This window comes from Acomys minous (assembly GCF_964271855.1).
Source record: "Acomys minous genome assembly, chromosome: 2".
Lineage (NCBI taxonomy): Eukaryota > Metazoa > Chordata > Mammalia > Rodentia > Muridae > Acomys > Acomys minous.
The window spans coordinates 3,717,543-3,738,704 of record NC_140484.1 but is presented as its reverse complement, the minus strand read 5'-3'; the positions used below and the strand labels follow the sequence as shown (position 1 = coordinate 3,738,704).

The window sequence follows — 21,162 nt, the reverse complement described above, 5'->3', positions numbered from 1 at the left end:
GGCACAGTCGGCACTGTGTGTGATGGTGTACGGACCCCCAGCACCCACACAAAGGACAACATATTGTCACGTCTGGAGGCAGGAGGATCCCTGAGATTTGGAGGGCGGCTCCAGAGTCAGACATAGGCCCTGTCTGAACAAATAAGCTGGAGTGCAACAGAGGAAGACACTTTCATTTGCACCTGCACCCACTCCACACGTGAACACACACCACACTACACACACTCACACACACCACAGCATGCCTACACACACACACACACACATATCACACAAGCACCACACTATACACACACCACACACCCTGACACACACACACACACACACACACACACACACACACACACACCACAGTACACACATACCACAGCACACTACACACATACTCACAAACACTACACACAGTCATACACACCACATGCACACAAACAAACCATACTACACACATATTCACACACACCACAGAGCACACATACACACACACCACATAGTTCATACATACACACACACACCACAGAGTACATACACATACATGTGGGTGCACACACACACACTCATACATACTGCATGCACATACTCACATACACCACAGTGTGCATACACATACACATACACACACCATAGCATGCACACATATACCACAAGGCGCGCGCGCGCACAAACACACACACACGGTTACTAAATGCATCTTGCTACTTGATGTTCATGATGAAGGATGACAGCTTAAAAATTCTGTAATTATTTTGAAGCTAGGACGGTGCTATTTCACTAGCTTTTGTGTATTAAAATATTAAGTTGTTGATAATAAACAATTGTGATGAACTGCACTTTCCTTAACTTATGTTGACATCCTTTCATTTTGAAATCACCAAGAGACAAAAATAGTGGAGATGATCCAGGCCTTTCTAGGCCAGAGGCCCATGTATATAGATTTTTCTTGACTCCTGACAGAAATGGTTTGCTTACATCTGTAAAGATGCGAACACAATTACTGCAAGGCGGGAGAGCCTGTGTCTGCTCTGTGTGCTTGCATTTGCTCTGCAAAGGGCAGAATGCCTGCGTCCTGAAAGCTGTGCTGTCTCAGAAGCCCCCTTGCATTAAACATGAAAACCAGATCAGTGTGGCTGCCACAGGGAACAGCAGGCGGCTCCTCACAGCCCAGGATGAGCTTCTCTCTGGGTGAAGTAAGCTTGCTGGGCTGAGGAGGGCTGGGGACTAGTGAGGGAGGCAGTGTGCCTTGTGCAAAGCCTGGAATGGATTTTGACTGATGGATCTGGTTTTGAGACTTTTGTGAGAGGGGGTCTCACACACCCTAGGCTAGCCTTCGACTAGATAAGTAGTCAGAGGTGACCTTGAACTCTTGATCCTCTTGCCTCTGCCTCCCAAGTCTGGGGTTAGAGCAATACACCACCACACTCATTTTATGCAGTGCTGGGGATCGAACTCGGGGCTTCACGCATGCTTGGCACGTGCTTTGCCAACTGAGCTATAGCCCAGCCCCTGAGAGGTTTTTGAGGGGGAGAGAATGGGGGTGCTTTACAGATTGCTTTTCCCTAACACCCCAAGAAGAACATGGGATAGCTGTGGCAGTACACCTTGGCTTTGTGGAGGAAGAGAAACGCCCTGTAACGAAGAGGAAAAGCAAGAAGGAAGGATGCAAGAGAAGCACTGAAGGAGACAAGCAGAAAGGTCCAGAGAGGAGAAAATGATGCAAGTGGACCAGGAAGCTGAGCTCTAGAATTCCCATCTAAGCCATGCTTTGCTCTGTGTGTGTGTAGCCTGGTGGTAGGGCCCCTATATTCCTTTACCCTCTGTTTCTTCCCCATCTCAAACCCCACTCCCAGGGAGCAGTGCGGCCTCAGCATGGGGCTCCCTCCTCTGTCAGGCAGGCCTTGCTTTGACATTGGCGCTCAGCTTGAAAATGAAGGCTTTCACTTCCTCCTGTGACTCCGAGGCCCCCACCCTCACCCTGACCCTAGGGAGTCATCCTAGGTTCCCGCACTGGCCAGCTGTGAGGATTTGGGCATGCACCACCTTCTCCTGAGCTGTAAAATGGAGCCAGTGCCATCCACCTCAGTGGGTTGCTGCAGTGACTTGGTGCCCCAGCTTCTCCACATGCTCCCGGCTTCTCCATACACTCCCAGCTTCTCCACATACTCCCAGCTTCTCCACATGTTCCAGGCTTCTCCATGTGCTCCCAGCCTCCCAGGACTCCTGGCTCATAAAGGCTGGAATAGACTCTGTCATCAGCCGGGTGCTTCTCATGAATTACCAGATGTTCTTTACAGAGACCATCTCTCCCCACACGCTAGCTCCAGGAGGCCAGCTCTCAGGGTGGCCTTCGATCCCAGTCTACCCTGGTCTCAGCCATCCCTTCCTGCATGGTAACTGAGAGTCAATCAACCTTGTCCTGCATTTTTTTTTTCCTTTAAAGTTTCTGGAATGAGTCCAGCTTCACTCAGCAGTCCCAGAGATAAGCTACCCTGTAGCATACTATCTTCAGCTCTTTACTGCCGACAGGAACGGGTCTGTAAACTTCGCCCCAGGGTTACGGTTCCAAGTCTCTTGCTGACATGGCAGTCAAGGGTAACCGGGCACCTACAACAGGGCCGGTGCTGACCCAGCAGGATGCTGATGCTATTTCCTGGAGGCCCAGAACAGCCTTGGTGCCTGAAAAAATTGGAAGCAAGGTCAACCTTGGTTGCCAGACAGTTCCCGAATGCTGCCGCGAGGGGGCGATGCAGCCAAAGGGTCTCTCTCCCCGCACAGAAGGCGTTTGTTTATTTCGGTACTAATTTTTATATTAAGAGGGGTGCTCGCATGCTACTGTGCACGTGTGGCGGTCAGAGGACCACTTGAGGCAATCTGTTCTCTCCCTCCACCACGTGAGGTCCACGGTCGAACTCAGGTCGTCAGAGTCTGATGCCCGCAACTGGAGCTGCGGGAGGCTGAGGCTGGATGCTCAGAACTGAGCGGTGGTGCTGCGCAAGCGCGGTGGGTGAGCGCTCTCACCCCTAAGACACCTTCCCAGGCCCCGCTCCCTCCATTTGCATATTTTTGGAGCTCCTTGGTCATCCCAACACAGACCCTAAGCATCTAGTTACACAGGGGCAACAGATGCCAATAGGAATCATGTGAGAGAATTTCCATGTTAGCTCATTCTGTCCCATTTCCCTTGTAACTCTCCAAGTCATTGCAGAGGTTGGTTTTAGAATAAACTCTTTTGTCTAGTTCTGGAAGAGCCTGGCGTTGGGAACTTTCTTGAAGTCATTGCCCCCACAGAAACCCATTTTTAAGATAACAATACCTTACAATGGCATTCACTAGCTGTCAGCTAAGCTATTACCATGTGTGTATGAATTAATAGATCAGATATCAAAATAGGGTTGGAGAAAACCAGGGCCAGAGGAGACACATGTTTGAAAGGAAGGGGGTCTATGTATGTTGCTCCCTGATACAGACTTTACCTGAATGATGCCAAAATATTAAAAATTAAATAACAGCGGCTATGATTCTTTTATTGCTACTGAGACTTATTTTTCCTCTCACATTTTATGCATTTAAAAATTTCTGTGAGCTATACATAATTTTGTCCTATCCTTTTATAGCTTAATATAATATGAACTTTTTTTACATTGGAAAATTCTACAGGAACACATGAGTGGCTGTCTGGGAATGCACTGTGGCCACACACAGGCTGGTCTGTGTCTGCATCTACAGCAGTAAACTTGTATTTATTTTATATTTTAGTGTGTGTGTGTGTGTGTGTGTGTGTGTGTGTGTGTGTGTGTGTGTGTGTCAGGATCTCACTGTGAAGCTCAGGCTGTCAATGGAGAGCATTCAGTAGCCCAAGCTGGTCTCTGACTTGCCACCTTCCTGACTCTAGAGTGTTGGCATACAAGCCCTGTGCCACCATTGTCTGGTTCAGGCTGTGTTTGGTGCCCTCTAGTAAAGCAGCTGTCCGCTGCGGTTGGTGACTTGTATCTTTTCTAAGAGGTGTGGACTCTCACAGGCTAGAAGCTCATGCTCGCCACTTCAAGTCCCCAGGAAAACAAAACAATGAGCTCACAGGGGTGCCAGCGCCCACGCACACATACACACTCACTGTCCAGCACACAGGGGTGCCAGCACACACACACACACAGATACACACTCACTGTCCAGCACACAGGGGTGCCAGCACACACACACACACACAGATACACACTCACTGTCCAGCACACAGGGGTGCCAGCACACACCCACAGACGCACACTCACTGTCCGGCACACAGGGGTGCCGGCACCCACACACACAGATACACACTCACTGTCCAGCACACAGGGGTGCCGGCACCCACGCACAGACGCACACTCACTGTCCGGCACACAGGGGTGCCAGCACCCACACACACAGATACACACTCACTGTCCAGCACACAAGGGTGCCGGCACCCACGCACAGACGCACACTCACTGTCCAGCACACAGGGGTGCCGGCACAGATGCACAGACGCACACTCACTGTCCGGCACACAGGGGTGCTGGCACCCATGCACAGACACACACTCACTGTCCAGCACACAGGGGTGCCGGCACCCACACACAGACGCACACTCACAATGCAGCACACAGGGGTGCCAGCACACACGCACAGACGCACACTTGCTGTTGGGCACACAGGGGTGCCGGCACACATGCACAGACGCACACTCACTGTCAACGTCTTCACCAAGCCCACTCATATGTGGCTGGGGACAACAGTAACTGGGTGACACCACTCAAAACATTTCAAGGAGATTATTTCCATAATCCCGTGGGTGGTGGGTGTGGGTGTACGGAAAGCTGGATCTAGGAAAGTGACCATGAAGGCCTTTGCTGCAAGACTGAACCTGGCAGCTTGAGTCTGTTCCCCAGGACTCACATAAAGACAGAGGAGGTCATCAGCCCCACCAAGTTGACCTCTGACCTCCATGTGTGTATTGTGGCATGTGTGCCCCTCCCTTTCCAGCCTGTGGTCTACCTGTCCCTCCTTCAGTCCCTCTTTGTGTGCACATGAGAATTGTCCTGCAAGCTGTGGGGGCGGCAGGCTGTCTTGGAAACAGCACACAGGGCATGAGAAATCCAGTCACATTAGCCTCCTTTTTACTGAGCAGCTGTTATGGGCCAGGCTCTATGCACTGATTTTTATTAGCTCTCCAGAAACAACCCATGATCAAGGCACCCACACTCCAAGCTTACAAACAACAGAGCCAGGGCAGGAGGCAAAGGAGCAGCCGTTAAATGGCGGAGTCAGAATGTAAACTCAGGGAGCCAAGGCCCTGTTACATAGCACTGGGCACCTGCCATAGCTCCTGGTGAGGGACTGGATTAGGTCACTAAAGTGCCTTTAAAATCAAATTTTCTGCCCCTGGGGGACATATGTAAACCAAAAAGAGGCATGAGAGGCGGGAATTCATTCTTACAAAGTACAGCTATTCTACAGCTGGACAGAACTGAAAGACAGAAGAGCTGTGTGGAATCTGATACAAATTACACACACACACACACACACACACACACAGACTCACACATGTGAATATACACACGTACACACATGTGCACACACATGCACTCACACACAAGACACGTGCATACATAAAGTCACATGCAAACACATGTGTTCACACACTCACACATACATGTGTACACATACGTAGACATGTGTACACTCACATGCAGTTGCACAAGAGTACCCACATACTCATACATGCACATCCACACACATACCCTCACACATGCATACATATACAATACACATACACTCACAAATGCAAACATATACAATACACATACACTCACACACAATACACATATACTTACATATGCACACATACAATACACATACACTCACATATGTACTCACATACACAGGCACATCACACACATACACACACATACACACATACATACTTACACTCACACATGCACACATACACAAAGGCACACACACACACACTTGTACTCACACACATGTGCACCCACATGCACACTCCCACCAACACTCATACACACATACACTCACTCATACACACACATACACGTACACTTGCACATATGCATGCTGATGTGTTTCAAGGCAGCAAAAGCCAGGCATGATGGCTGTCGGTTTGGACGATCCTCATAGCCCAATGTCTGACATCTTCAAGGGTCCAGCTGCTCGACAAAGAAGATCACGTCTGGGTTTGCTGACCGGTGATGCTGATGCTCGGAAGGAGGGGCCTTCATCCGAGTACCCAGACCCAGCTGTGCTCAGCAGCTGTGTGTAATTCTGCCCTGTTGCACATGGCCTCGGAGTCCCTGGGAGGGCTAGAGTATATGGGGGGGGGAGGGGGAGGGGGCTTAGCCTTGGCAGGGACTTTTCAGTTTCAGCCTGGCTGAGGAGTACCTACACTTCCGTAAGTAACCCCTCACCTGTGAGTGCGGACAGAATTAAGGAGGCCCCAGTCGACTCACTGGCTCCCCAGAATAAACCTTGGTGGCATTGTGCCCAGCTTGTCACTGTGACCTTAGAGGAGAGGTAGGTGTTGCTTACCCCACCCCCCACATGCCTGCGATCTCAGCGTGGAGAGGTAGACTGGAGGATCAGAAGTTCAAGGTCATCTCTGACTACGTAGCACGGTTGAGCACGGCTCAGGCTACATGAGATCCTATTTCAAAAGCAGAACAAAACACAAAACCCCCAAAACAAGGTCAGAAAAACTGTGTCTGAAATAGAGCATTTGAAAGCCTGTTTGTTAGGTTTTGTTTTTGAGACAGGGTCTTTTAATTACCCATCTTCTAGCCCCAGCCCTCTGTGTGTTGGGGTCACACGCATGTGCCAGGCAGGAAATGGAACATTTTACAATAGTTTCAAATCGCCTGTCTGCTCCCCAAATTTAAATGCAGGTTTCTGCCAGGTGTGGTGGCTCGCACCTGTTCAAAGTCTCTTTTTAACTACATAGTGAGTTGGAGGCCAGCCTGAGCTGGAAGAGACGCTATCTTAAACCACACAAAACCAAATGATAATAAAAACAGGTTACTGGGTGTTGGATCTGGGTCAAGTGGCATCTCAACCCCGGTGACAATGGATAGCTCTTCACCTGCCCAACGCTGGGCACCGGGACGTGCTGCATGCATGGCCTGCTCAACAGGTGGGAGAGCAGCCTTTCCCGGTGGCTCAGTTGGCTTTGGCCAACTGCTTGTCTTGTCTGGGAATGATTCCCAGCTGTCTCAACTGTTTACTCTTGGGGAAGAAGCCCTGGTGAATCTGTTCACTTCCGGGACTTCCTGAGACAATTTTGGGTTATTTATTTCTATCAAAGGAGCCTCCGTGAAGGAAGGAATGTTTCAGTCTTGGGAAAAGCTGCCACACAACATCAGGAAACAACTTTAGTCTGCCCTCTAAGTAAGTGTTGAGTGGGAAATGCTGTCTTGAGGGAAGCCGACGGCTCCGCCTTTCCCAGGCCGTCCGTTGGCCCAGGTCTGGATCACACCAAGCTCTGAGGGTTCTTCAAAGATTGAACACCCTACAGTGAACCCATATCTGGTTCTCCCGGGCACAGCTGGGGTCTGCATGCTTTGCACACTGGCAACTGTATTTCAGCTGGGTATTGTGAGTGAGAGCATCCACGAAAGAAAGGCTCTGGGACCCACGGCACAAGTACCCTTGCTCACCAGGATCCAGGCAATCCAGGCGGCAGGAGTGGGCTCACCAGGACTTCCACCAGGCCATCCCAGTAACTATGTGGGCCTCCCGCTATAACGGAGGAGAGGAGGAGACGGAAGGAAAGCTTTCAGTACCAAAATAACAGCCAAAGTAACAGAAGTCCCAGAAGCTGCTTCCGACCTCTGGCGGCTGAACTTACCTGTGAGAGTGTTTGGGGAGCTTCATCGTGGGCTCCCCTGCTCCCCTCCGGGGGCCTGAAAGTGGGCTATCCCCGGGACCAGACAAGCTTCTTTTTTTTATAGATGGACTTTTTTTTTTTTTTTTTTTTTTTTGAGACAAGGTTTCTCTGAGTAGCCTTGGCTATACTGGACTCGCTTTGTAGACCAGGCTGGCCTCGAACTCACAGTGATCCGCCTGCGCCTGCCTCTGCCTCCCGAGTGCTGGGATTAAAGGAGTGCGCCACCAGACAAGCTTCTTTTAGCTGAGTCTCCAGGTAGGCTTCATTATAGGCACTTCAGACCAGTGAGACGCTGGAAGGGCACCTTCTCGCAGAGCCTTCGGAAAGCCCTGCCCCCAAGCCCAAGGGTTTACTCTGTCAGTGGCCAGCCAGGTGTCTCACCTCCTCTCCCAAACCCCACCACCCCTGGCTGCTCTCTGCACATAAAGAAGGGAAATTCTGAGTCATTAAGACGAGTACCAGAGATGATGGGGCTGGCTGGCCCCTTTGCAGCCGCTTTCTTAGCCTTCATTCCAGATTTCCAAGCCCTGGCTTGCCATGTTGCTGCTTGCCATAAATATTTTAGAGAAGCCTGCTGCGCTCTAAGGAGTTTCAGAATGCTATGCCCCAGCCGTTCAGCCACAGAGGCCTGGTTTATGGAGCTACTCACTCACTCTGACAGTGCCTCAGTGCCTGGCTGCCTGCAGAGCCTCGGCAGCAGGAGAAAGAGGAAGATCTCAGCATTTCAAGGTTCACTAGCTCAGCCATTCTCCCCAAATGCCTGTTCTAGGACACCACAAGGCTCTGTGCGCTCTCTCGAGTTCCCTCCCTCCCTCCCTCCGTCCCTCTGCCTTCATAGAAAAACCTAAATATGGCCCACTTATTTGTGTATTTAGAAACCCTGATAGCCAATCTGTTTTCAATCTGCTGAAGCCCCGTCATAAAGTTGCTCCTGTGACAATGTGCACGCATGACAATGTGCACGCTTTGATCATGTGCGATGGCTTTGGTTTACCCCAGGCTGATCCTGTGTCTTCCTGCTTAAAGGGCCTGTGCATGGAGTCAGAAGCCAGGGCTCCCTGAGCCAGAGCAGCCATGCCTGTACTGCTCTGTGTGGGTGGGGACCACAGTGAGACTCCTGGGCTTTTTCAGAGCAGAGGTAGCAGCAGCCTCAAGCAGATGCTGCCAAGCAAATCATGAGCAAACTCCATGCACAGCATGTGCCGCTCTCAGAGCAGGGACAAGAGAGCCCGGTGGGTACGTGCTGCTTACACGTATGACAAATGTCCCCTGATCCCCGAGGGTGAGGAAACAGTTGAGAGGGAGGAGACAGGTAGAGACACCTATTGTTATTGGAGGACACAGCCCCCTTTGTCGGCTCCCGTCTTATTGATAACTTTAAAAATGGACATGGGGTGGTGGGCAGAGAGGTTGCTCAGAGGTTGAGTATTTGCTGCTTTTCCAGAGGACCTGAGTTTGGGGTGTAGGACTCACGGTGCACAAGTGCCTGTGACTCCCTCTTCAGGGAATCTCACACCCTTTTCGGGTCTCCTAGGGCATACACACACACACACACACACACACACACACACACACACACACACAGAGACAGAGACAGAGACAGACAGGCAGACGGACAGACGGACAGACAGACAGACACAGAGAAAAAGAGAGATTTTAAGAAGGTACAGAAGGGAACGTGGAGGCAGTTTATTGGGGACGGAGAGAGGAGTGGGAGAACAGCAAGTGTATAACAAGATAGGCGAAGCCTGCCCTCCCACAGCCTAGAGGGTGATACAAAGAGGAGGAGACAGAAAATGTTAGACTTTTCCTGAGAAGAAAGCCAAGCAGGCAGGCCCTGCTATGAAAGCCTTAGAACTCCTGCCTGGAGGCTGAGCTTTGTGGGGACAGAAATACATATGTCATCGTTCAGGGGACACTTATTCCTTCCTTTCCTTATCTTGTCCTCAAGTAAGACGATTTTTTCATCGTTGGCTTAGCCAGCCTTCCTTGGATTGTAAGGAGGATTTCCTCATTGACTCTGATACCTAGAAGAGTCTTGCTAACCACTGACTGTGGGGTTTGTGCCATAGGATGCTGACCAGGTATATGGACATCCTAACTGTTGCCTGAAACGCAGAAGTCTGCAGAGGGCTTCTCACGCATGCCTTCCTGCCCGCCTGATGCCTGCTGAACCGAGGAGTAAGCAGCAATTACAGTAGACACAAACAACAGAGCACCTGTCTAGACTTGGAGAGGAGGTGGGGGGCTGAGAAGACAGGAAACCCACAGTGATGCCCAAAGGTGAGCAGGAATTATATTTGTCCCTTTTCTGTGCTGTGATAAAACACGATGTCTGAGGCAGCATATACAGGAAGAGTTAATTCGAGCTTGTGGTTCCAGAAGAGCGAGGGTGTGTCGTGGTGTGTGTGGGGGGGGGGGGCGGCAGCAATCCGCACACACGGAAGGTGGAGCAGACTCCCAGGGCTAACAACCTGAGCTGCAAAGACAGAGAAGAGAGAGGAAATTCAAAATGGCACACATCTTCAAACCCTCAAAGGCCACCTCCGGTGACAAACCTCTCCCAGCAAGGCCTTCTCAGCCTCCCCAAACAGCAGCCCAACAAGGAACAAGAACATTCAAACACTCAAAAAATATAGGAGACATCTCAAACTGCCACAAGAATTATCCAGTCTGGAGAGCGTGGGCTGGGAAGAATGTTCCAGAAAGAGTAAATAGCAATAGAAAAGAAATCAAGACGCTCCACAGTGCCCACCACTGGTGAGGTTATTCGACGCTTGGCCGTTTCTGTAGAGTAAGCTACAGTCAAGAGGAGAGTGGAGGCATGGAAGACACTAAGTGGGGCTGTGATAACTGCTGTGGCATCCATCATAAAATGAAAATCCAGTTTGTAGGCAATCTTAGGATACCTCTGTAAAAAGGTCATTTGACTGCCAAAGTGGTATGACCCATTGGTTGAGAAACTGTTTCAAGTTCTTTGTCAGATGCCCAAGGCCATCGCCCTTTTGCACCGTAAGATAGGAATTCTTTAGTCTCTGGCGCTAAGCTGTAACCCTAATTTTTAGTTGTTGTTATTATTGTTTTTTAAATTTTATCTATTCGTCAAGATCATATATTAATTGTTGTGGTTAATTTAAAAATATGGCCCAATAAATGTTTATTGTTAGGCTAATTATTATTAATACGGCTGTATTTTCTAGCCCGATAACAATCAATGAAAACACAGAGCAAGCCTTTACCCAGAGCAGGGCCGATATTAACCTTCTGAACTAACTTTACCTCCCCACCTCAGATACCTTCCCATCCATGATCCCAGAATACCTGCCAATGTTCCCCATCTCTTTCCATGAGGAACTTCAGAGCTCCTCCTCTGGGCCCACGGGGCTCTCTTCCCATCCCATGGCAACCCTCCTTTTTCTTCTTCCTCCATCCCGTCTCTTTTCCCAAGATCCTCTCTGTCCTCAAAGGCCTGAGGCCTTAGCCATGCCTATCCCGTGTGCCTTCCCAGACCTGTCGGCTTTTTATTGGTCTAATAGGAATAAGCTTTTAAGCAAGGTTACATAGCAATTCTTGGGGCACATTAAAAGACAGTAAGCAGTAATTAGCGTCAAAATACACCAGGCCAACCTCCGACAATTAATAAAGACATTGTGATAAATTACCTGATAAGCTTTAAAATGTCCTATAGCCTTATAAATTTAAATATTAAAAAAAAACTATTTTGAAAACAAAAATCCAGTTTTTAATTTTCTGTAAAACTTCAAAAATTTTCCTTAAAGAAAAATTGCAGAGTTGTGTGTTTTTGCAGTATTAAAATAAAGTACCCTTCTAAGAGTGAAGTCACAGAACATAACCATAATTTTTAGAAGACAAAACCAAGTTTTAACAGTGTAAACCATTCAGTGTCTTTATGACAATTCCAAGCGAATTCCAAGTGAATTATTTTGATGTTATAAAGTTTGGCTGCCAGAAAGAAAAGCTCTTACATATGAACACATGGAGGTGTAGCTTTAACAGCTCATTAACCAAGCATAGTTTTAAAACTCCCCTTTATTTATAAACCTGTTTTTTTTTGGGGGGGGGGATTCGATGCAGGGTTTCTCTGTGTAGCCTTGGCTGCCCTGGACTTGCTTAGTAGACCAGGCTGGCCTCTGCCTTCCGAGTGCTGGGATTAAAGGTGTGTGCTACCATGTCTGGCCTATAAACCTGATTTTTAAGATAGGACAAAAATTATGTAAACTCTTATCCCAATTTAAAGTGTTTTTGGAGACCTGTTTCTTTGGTTGGTTTAATTTGTTGCTGCCCATAATGGTTCTAGCCCTAAGTTACGAGTTTAAGTTAACTTTACAGATATTATAGATTTTTAACCATATCCAACAATTTATACGCCAATAATCTGTATCCAAGATAAACAGAACACTGTAAATTCATATGTTTAAGGCCAGTCAGAAGCAAAAATGTAGTGGCCACATACATTTGTATATTTAAGACAGATAAAACTTTCCTTGCATCCTCCAGCTGTAAGTATGAGGGGGGCGCGTCTTGCTAAACAAGCCGAATCCGCCTCATGGGCACGAAGCTGTTCACACAGATCAGGCAGCCTCCATCCGGGCAGGAGGCGGGGCTTTCCCAGGAGGCGGGGCTTTCCCAGGAGGCGGGGCTTTCCCAGGAGGCGGGGCTTTCCCAGGAGGCGGGGCTTTCCCAGGAGGAGGGGCTTTCCCAGGAGTGCTAGGCTTCTAGCTGAAGGCGCATAGCTCCAAGCACCATTTTAAGCAGTTTTTGCTGTTCCAATTCAGCCACCTTTCCTCCCCTGAAAATCCTTGAAATGAGTTAAAAGCTAAGTCAAGGGGTGAACAGCCAGCAGATAAAGTTTGGCCCTTCCCCCCAAATATGAAACAGAGCAAAAGTCAAGCAACTAAATGAAACTACAGACACGGACAGACTGATGTGCTGAGCACAGCCGGCAGAGTTGGGAAGGAGAGGATGGAGACCCAGACGTCCCACCATCGGGACCCAGAGCCAGGTGTCCCTGTGGCGGGAACGAGAGAGGAAGCGGACGTCTCCCGACACCCTCTGACCTTAGGAGTTTTGCTGCGTCCAGCTTCTCACCTTTTGGGTCTCAGATTGGTGCCACGGGCCAGACAAGACTCAGACTTACTGGGTGGGGATACACACTCAAGGGTCAACACATACATAAACATACTAGTAGACGGTATACACTCGTTACAATTTCTGTTTCAGGGTTGTCAAGATGTCTCAGTCCAAGCCTGACAGCCTGAGTTGGATCCCCAAGACCCACATAGCGGAAGGAGAGAGCGGACTCCTGCAGTTTTCTTCAGAGCTCCATATATGTGCTGTGGCACATTTGCACACACGTGCACACACACATTTGCACACATGTGCACACAAACGCACGTGTGCACATGCAAACAAATGGACATTGAGACTAGAAAAGACACTTGACTTTGTCCTTATGTCTCTTTCTTTAATTTGTAGGGGAGACAGCGTTAGCATTTTCCTTTTCTAATAAAATAGTGTCAGTGTCTTAATTGCATTTAATTAAGTCATAGTTCTAGAGCTGTGGATGTGGACCAGCTTCCTGGAGGGTGCTGCTCTCTGCTTCCGAATTCATGCAAATAGCTCTTGACTGGATGCTGTGAACGGGCACACGGTTACTCTCAGGCGGACGGGTGGTGCGAGGGGACTGTGTTTGTCTTGATTTTGTTGGGAAGGTTTTCATGATCAAACACCGAGAGGTTTTCCCCACTTTCTTCCTGCTGCCAACACACTGCTGGCGTTTGGCTTAATGAGGTCCTTAGATTTAAGAAAGAAAGAAAAAAAAAGCCAACTCCCAAAATGGCTTTAAAGAATGATTTGGTAAGACAGAGATAGATAGACAGATGGATAGATGATAGATAGTCAGACAGACAGACAGACTATTGCGGTTTGGAGGCTTCTGGTTTGGGACTTCTCTCAGTTCCACCACCAGACCGTGCCCGTTCTTTCCTGCAGGGGTGGCCCCATGGCAGCACCTTCTCCTAGCAGAGGGTATTTTTTGTAAACCTAAGCCATGCAAGGGGTCAACCAGACTCTGGGGTGGGCAAGCAGTAGATGGAGCTTGTAAAATCAGCGGTCGCGTCTCAGCTTGGAGTAACCCGCTAGTTTATTGTGTTCCTCAGCCCTGGAACCACTTGTGTCTCCATTTCCAGCCTGCCAGCTGTGGACTGACATCCCAGTTCCACCGCTGAGCAAGCTGGGGCTCCGACTCCATGTGTGTCTCACCTAAAGCCTCACAATGAGCCAAGCGCATTCTTTTTTATTAAATTGAAAGCTACTCATTTCAGGCGCGGGTCACATCTACGATCCCAGCACCAGCAGAGGCTGAAGCAGAAGGATTCACCCGGAACGTGAGGCTCGTAGTGGCTAGAAAATAAGAGGCCCTGCCTCAAAAAACCAAACACATACAGCATCCAAATCACCTTTAAGATGTTGTAATAACAATATAGGAAAAATTCAAGCCATTCACTTAGAGGAAATAGTGAGTTTCCTAATAAAAGAGGTCTATTTCAAGTAAATGGGGATTTGTTTCATTCTGGGTTAAAACCTCAAGTGGAATTTGCAGAATGGATTCTTTTCCTATTTTTTAAAAATGATATATACATTAAGTTTATATTTGTGAGGAAACATAAAATACAGACAACTATAAGAGAAGATAGAAACACCCTGGGAAGAATATAAAATGGGAAATTTAGAATACAGTTTTAACATTGTTCAAAACAGGCTTGGGAGTAGGGAGCAGAGACAGGCATACCAGAGGCATTAGCCATGCTCCTGAAAGCCAGGCTTGAGCGGAAGGTGGCCCAGCTGGAGGAGACTGAATGCCAAGGAAAGCTCTTCCATTTGACCACATCTCAGAGCAACACAGAGCAAATGGTGAAGGGAATTGATTTTTAAATTACTTTTAAGTCATAAAACGCGTCCCACAAGTGTAACAACATTTTGGATGGTTATCTGGCTGTCTAGCAGGTACTTCCGTAGAGAAAAAAATAATTCAGGAAGAGATTAAGTGGAAAGCTCTGTGAGTGCAAGAGTCTGCAGCAATGAGACCAGCCACCCGCCTCAGTGACTGTTTTCATCCTTCAGGAAGGTTGTCACCCTAAGAGTGTAAGAGGAGAGTCTTCCCTGGGGGTAGAAAACATTTTATACGCTTGCTAGAACTGCATCTAGAGACGGGCAGGCTGAGTTCACTTTGAGATTTTTCTGCAACTTTCATTATTGGAATCTCTCAAAAGTGTCACGTTAAGTTCCTAAGCAGATTTGTACCTTCCTCAAAAGTAGTGGTTTGAGTTCTGTATGCATTTTCCTTCCTTGACAGGTTTCCTTTTTCAATAAAGGAATTTAATCATTTTTTGGTAAATAATCTTACAATGAAGCCACCAAATGCCAAGTTACTTCTTGAAACTATTTTACCAAGAGACAATTTACCAATTAAAATTCATAGACTCAGAGTGAAGAAAGAAAGTTACTGAGTGACAGTGTACCTCTAAAGGAACAGCACAACAGTCCGGAGCATGGCAGCTCAAAGTTACCTCAGCCACAGCCTAAAACTATTAAGGAAGAATTTGGGAGGATTTGAAAAATCTAAAAGGATGCACCAAGAGACAAAAAGAGACAAGAGTAACCATATCACCCAAGAAACAAGGGGTATGACTCAAAAATAGCAAACACACACACACACACACACACACACACACACACTGATTTGTGTTTGAAACAACAGGAGAAAGAGTCTTAAACATTTAATCATGGACTGGAGAGATGGTGGAGTGGCTGAAAGCATTGCTGCTCTTGTGTGAGGCCAAATTCAATTCCTAAAGTTCATCTCAGTCAGCTCACAGCTGCCTCTAACTCTAGGTCCAGGAGACCCAACACCCTGTTCTGCTCTCCACAGGCATGTTCACGTCTCTCTCTCTCTCTCTCTCTCTGTCTCTCTGTCTCTCTGTCTCTCTGTCTCTCTGTCTCTCTGTCTCTCTGTCTCTCTGTCTCTCTCTCTCTCTCTCTCTGTCTCTCTCTGTCTCTGTCTCTCTGTCTCTGTCTCTGTCTCTCTCTGTCTCTGTCTCTCTCTGTCTCTCTCTGTGTCTCTGTCTCTCTGTCACTGTCTCTCTCTCTCTCACACACACACACACATGCATGCACAAATGCACACACCAATAAATACTTTTTAAATGCTAAAAGTAAATAAATAGAAAATTATATTTTAACACAACAATAAAAGATCAGAAAGAAAGCCCTATAGACACAAAAGTTCCCCTCTGAAATACTAAGGTGTAGGTTGAGTTTGTATTTTGATATTAAATGTATTAATCAGATCATAAAACCATCATAAGCCGTGGCCATTAATTTTCCAGCCATCCTTTAATTTGTTGCTATGAGAACAAAAATCAGACTTGGTCATCAGACACTTGAGAGGCATATCCAGATTCTAAGGGAAAAACTATGTCCAGTGTGAGCTGCTCCAACATTAGCCTCATGGGCATCGCCAACTGACACAATCTGGAGCCTTGCTAGGTGATGTTTACCTTGGACTGGTTATATCTGTGGAGGAACTGTCCTGATTGTTAATTGCTGTGTGAGGGCCGAGTCACTGTGGGTGCCATCCCTAATCAAGTGATCTAAGGCTGTATCAGAAAGCTAGTTAAACACAACCCTACCTGAACCGGCCAGCAAGCTGCGTTTCTCTGTGTTTGAACGCCTGGTCAAGTTTTCTTCATAACATTCTTCAGTGATGGGCTGTGACCTGGAAGGATAAGCCAACTAAATTTTTTCCTCCTGTAAGTTGCTTTTGACCAGAGTTATTATCACAGCAACAGAAAGGAAACCAGAACAAAACCAAGATGCTGAACCCCACTGTATATCACTCTGAACTTTACAGGTGAATAAAAGAAAAAGGTTGCAGTAGGTATTCAAACTCACTGACCAGTATTGTCACCTGACTCATGTGATTGACATCACTCAGTGCCTCCTCGTTACTGTAGAAAATTCTTGACTGTGGTCTTCCAGGTAGGTCCTCCCCAGCTAAAATGTTTACCTGTAGAAGGAATCTCTTGTGTTTGTATAAAAGTATCACCTGTCAGTAAGAAGCTAATGGCCTACAACTGAGGCAGAAAAATAGAAGGTGGGACATCCGGCAGGCAGAGAGGATTCTGGGATAGTGCCAGATAGGATGTTCTCCAGGCAAGATGTGAGGAGGACAGACACATGGTACCTGAGCAGAGGTAACCAGCCACGTGGCAGAATAAATGGGTTATTTTAAGTTGTGAACTACTCAGAGACGAGCCTAGCTATATGGCCTAGGTATTTGTAAAATAGCAATTGAGTCTCATGAGTCATTATTTCAGGAGCTTGGAGTCTGGAGGAAAAACCAGTACAACAGCCACCTAGTCCTCTGTTCTCTTCTTACTCTCAGGCAGGGATGCTGGCTTCTTTATGGTCTAAAAATTAAGTTTTGGAGTTTTCCCCTTGCTGGTTTTTAGACTTCCTTTCAGTGACCTCCCTGTGAGAAGGACCTCCTTACTCCCCTTCATTCTCAGGACTGTGCCTACACTCTTACTTTAGGTCACTGTTACTTTACCAGGGAGGCCAAACATAAACTGTCCTTGACAGTGAAGCATGCACTACAAGTCCCAACCGCTCACGTTGTCGCTGGTATAGATTTGAGGAATTTGAGGCCAGCTTGCATAACATGGTAAGGCCCCGGTACCCCAAACCAACTGATCAACCAACTCACCAGTTAATCAAACAACCAAACAGCCGAGCAAACACACGCACACAGCTTCCTCACTACTGGAAAACAGACTTGGCTTTGTTCTTGTTTTATTCATCTCTCTGACTAGAATGCCAACTCTTCAAAAGATAAAATTATCCTTTAAGCCGACTACCCTTCCCTGGTCCGGAGCAGGCCCTGTGTAAACGCTTGATGAGTGAATCAAAGCGTAAACTCACCTTGGGGAACAGACTGATTCTTCAATGAAAGAACCCACCTGAGTTGGTATTTCAGTAATGAGAAAAACACTGCAAGAAGTCCCGTCGGAACGGGATCTTCTGAGACACAAGTCTCCTGCCTGTCACCCTTCTGTCGCTTTCCAAATGAATAGATTATTTTTCTACCTCAGAAGATGTCCCTGCCTGAGGGGAAAAATACTTGACTGCAAGAAGGTCCTGAGGTCTGAGAGGTCTGCAGCAGGCTGTCCAGGAAGGTTCTGGGAAGAGTGATTCACCCTGTGAAATTTGACATTGAAGACACACCTGTGAGTGGGGATGCCAGGGCCAGTGTAAATCAACCAACTACCTCAGGAATCGAGGCTGTGGTACACATCAACATCTTCCCAGGGAGGCCTAGATCTAAGGGATACTTAAAAGACAATTGCATTGATCCCCAGAATCGCCTCAGAGGATGAGCTGAAAACCGTCCCATTATTGTTGTAACCTGTGCCCCAGGCAACCTCTCCTGCTATTTTCACTTCCTCTGAACTTCCACCACTGAGGAAAAGCTAATTAGGAGTCAGAAAGAGGTTAAAGTTCCCCCCAAAGACACGGTTTCAAACAAAGAGTTGGGGAAAGTTTTCCCGTCTGGCAGTCAGAAGTGGTTTTCATAGTCATTAAGGTGACCTCAAGTTCACCTTCAAGCACGTTCCTGAGAAAACTGGTGTACGCGTCAATCTATTTTTTACTCAATGAATTTAAAGAGAGTGGGGGAGGGAATCTAGACACTGTGTTGCCTGGCCTGGGTTAATCAAAATGGCAGCTGCTCTCTTTTGAAGGGCTTGTGGGGACCTAATGATCCTGAAATCTGAGTATTGAATTGACACAAATATGTGGTTATGCACGATTATTGCAGATTCTGAAGCACTAGTTTAAAATTAAAGATTTTCTGAAGATGCATGTGGTGTGGTGACCAGTGCTCACTTATTGTCATTATCTATTCAAATATTATCTTTTCAGGAGATGACTTGCCCATGGGGACTGAGGATGAGGTAGCGAATGAGTCCTTTGCCATTAATATTCTGCCTCAAATTGAGCCCAGCTTCAGCAAGGAAAGCTGGGGAGATGACTTAGTGGATGAAACATTTTCTGCGCACAGACATGAGGGCCTGAGTTCAGCTGTCAACCTCTGCACCGATGGGGCAGTCCCCCTTACAGTCCCAGGGCTCATGAGGCAAAGACCACCAGGGTGACTCCATGAATAGGCAAGCTGTGGGGTCAAGTGAGACTCCTACCTCAGTATGTGAAGTAGACAGCAATTGGCATCGACCTCTGACCTCAACATGCGTGCACACATCAGCACACATGCACACACATGTCTGCATACATGAAAACATGAATGCTCACTCCTGGATCCCTCGCTCTGAGCCTTTCATTTCCTTTCTGTTGTCATCGCGCATTTCTGAGAGAGTACAGAGCATTGTCTCACGATGGCGGCTTATGGTCTGGCACCTCCACCTCCCTTTTCTCTGTACCATTTCTTCTCTTTGGGAGGTGAGGACACTTTCAATCCTTTAATGTAACTATGTCACCAGCCTTTGAGCCTCAGGAATGAAGCTGATCTCAGGGCTTAACTGAAAGTGAATTTCTAATGGATCAGACGGAAGATTAGCTCATATGCCATGCGCTCGGATGGCTTTTTGGGTGGTAAGAATGGACAGACCAGATGCGAGGTACAATTACATATCTATAGGACGGGGCTGGGCAATTTCTTGTCAGACATAAAGTAACACAGCCACATATCCACATATTGCTGAGTGAAGGTGGAGACCCATCTGACAGCATTCTTTAGAAGTGCCACTGAATGGCCACCCTTCCCACAGAGGTACCACTGAGTGGCCATCCATCCCACAGAGGTGCCACTGGGTGGCCACCTGTCCCACAGAGGTGCCACTGAGTGGCCCACCACCACCACACAGAGGTGCCCCTAAGTGGCCACCTATCCCACAGAAACAGACACAGAGAGAGAGACAGAGAGACAGAGACAGAGAGAGCACAGGTGGTTTTACCGGGAGAGTTTTACAGAGACAGGTTGAAGAGAGAACAAGCTAGACACAGGTGAAGACAGAATGAGCCAGATAATGAGAAGAAGCCAGAAGATTAGAAGAGAGTTAGTTTGAGGCCCAAAGGAGCAATGCAGTCAAAAGCTGAGAGAAGCCAGTTTGAGTGATGGGACTAAAGGCGTATGCCACCACACCCAGCAGGCAAGGCTTTATTTAAAATTATGTGTACATGCACATGCTCGCATGTGCTCGGGCACACGTACACACACACACACACACACACACACATACACACACACAGAGAGAGAGAGAGAGAGAGAGAGAGAGAGAGAGAGAGAGAGAGAGAGAGAGAGCTGTGAGCAGTGATATGTGTGAAGGTCAGAGGACAACTTGTGAAAGTTGGGTCTCTCTTTCCACCGTGTGAGTCCCGGGGATTGAGCTCAGGATGTTGGGCTTGGCAGCAGTCACCATTACCCACTGAGCCATGTCACTGGCCCATCAGAGGAGTTTAAATAAGACATAAAGAGCCTCTCACTGCCTGGCTTATACATCTGCGGGCTGTGGCGTTGGCTGGGATCAGTCTGAGTGCTGTCAAAAACTTGGAGCAAATGGGTACTATAACCCTCCCCTCCTTGACACAAGACCTGCTACATTTGAGGCGACATGAGAGAAATCTGTCCATGATGGACTGACTCACGGTAGCTGTAGGGAAGCTTGGTCATCATGGCTGAGGTCCCCGTCAGTGTCAGGGACTGGAGGACAGGAGAGGCGGCGCGTGCATCAGAGAGGAAACTACACATGTGAAAGGCGATGCCTGATGCCAGGTTACTGGGCCTGAGGACTGGAGGACTAAAAAAGACGTTGTTTTGGAAGAACCTTTGGGGCTGGTATAAGAACTTTGTCCCATGGTGGGACATGACCTCTGTGAGGCAGAAAAGGCTCTGCTGATCTGAGTGACCGACGAGCATGCAAACTGGGTTTTTAAGTGCTGACGCAACCCAGAGAGGATGTTTATACGTTATGCGTGTACATGTTCTTATGTGTGTATGGGGCACATGCGTGACCTGGCATGCCTGGAGCACTACGAGGACAATTTTGGATGATGGCTCCTGCCTTCCACCTTATTTGAAGTAGGGCCTCTGGGTGGAGCAAGCTAGCTGCCTGTCAGAATTTTCCAGGGACTCCTGGCTCCACTTCCATCTCCCATAGGAGTAC

The 21,162-nt window shown here is 47.8% G+C and overlaps 1 long non-coding RNA gene across 1 annotated transcript; it reads right to left on the bottom strand.

Annotated features, from left to right (window-relative positions):
• Positions 1 to 12,702: 12,702 nt before the first annotated feature.
• On the bottom strand, positions 12,703 to 17,948 carry LOC311590449. The gene is made up of 3 exons (XR_014776883.1): positions 17,906 to 17,948; positions 16,615 to 16,700; positions 12,703 to 12,722 (listed from the first exon to the last, which is right to left on the bottom strand). It is a non-coding gene; the product is annotated as an uncharacterized lncRNA (long non-coding RNA).
• Positions 17,949 to 21,162: the final 3,214 nt, after the last annotated feature.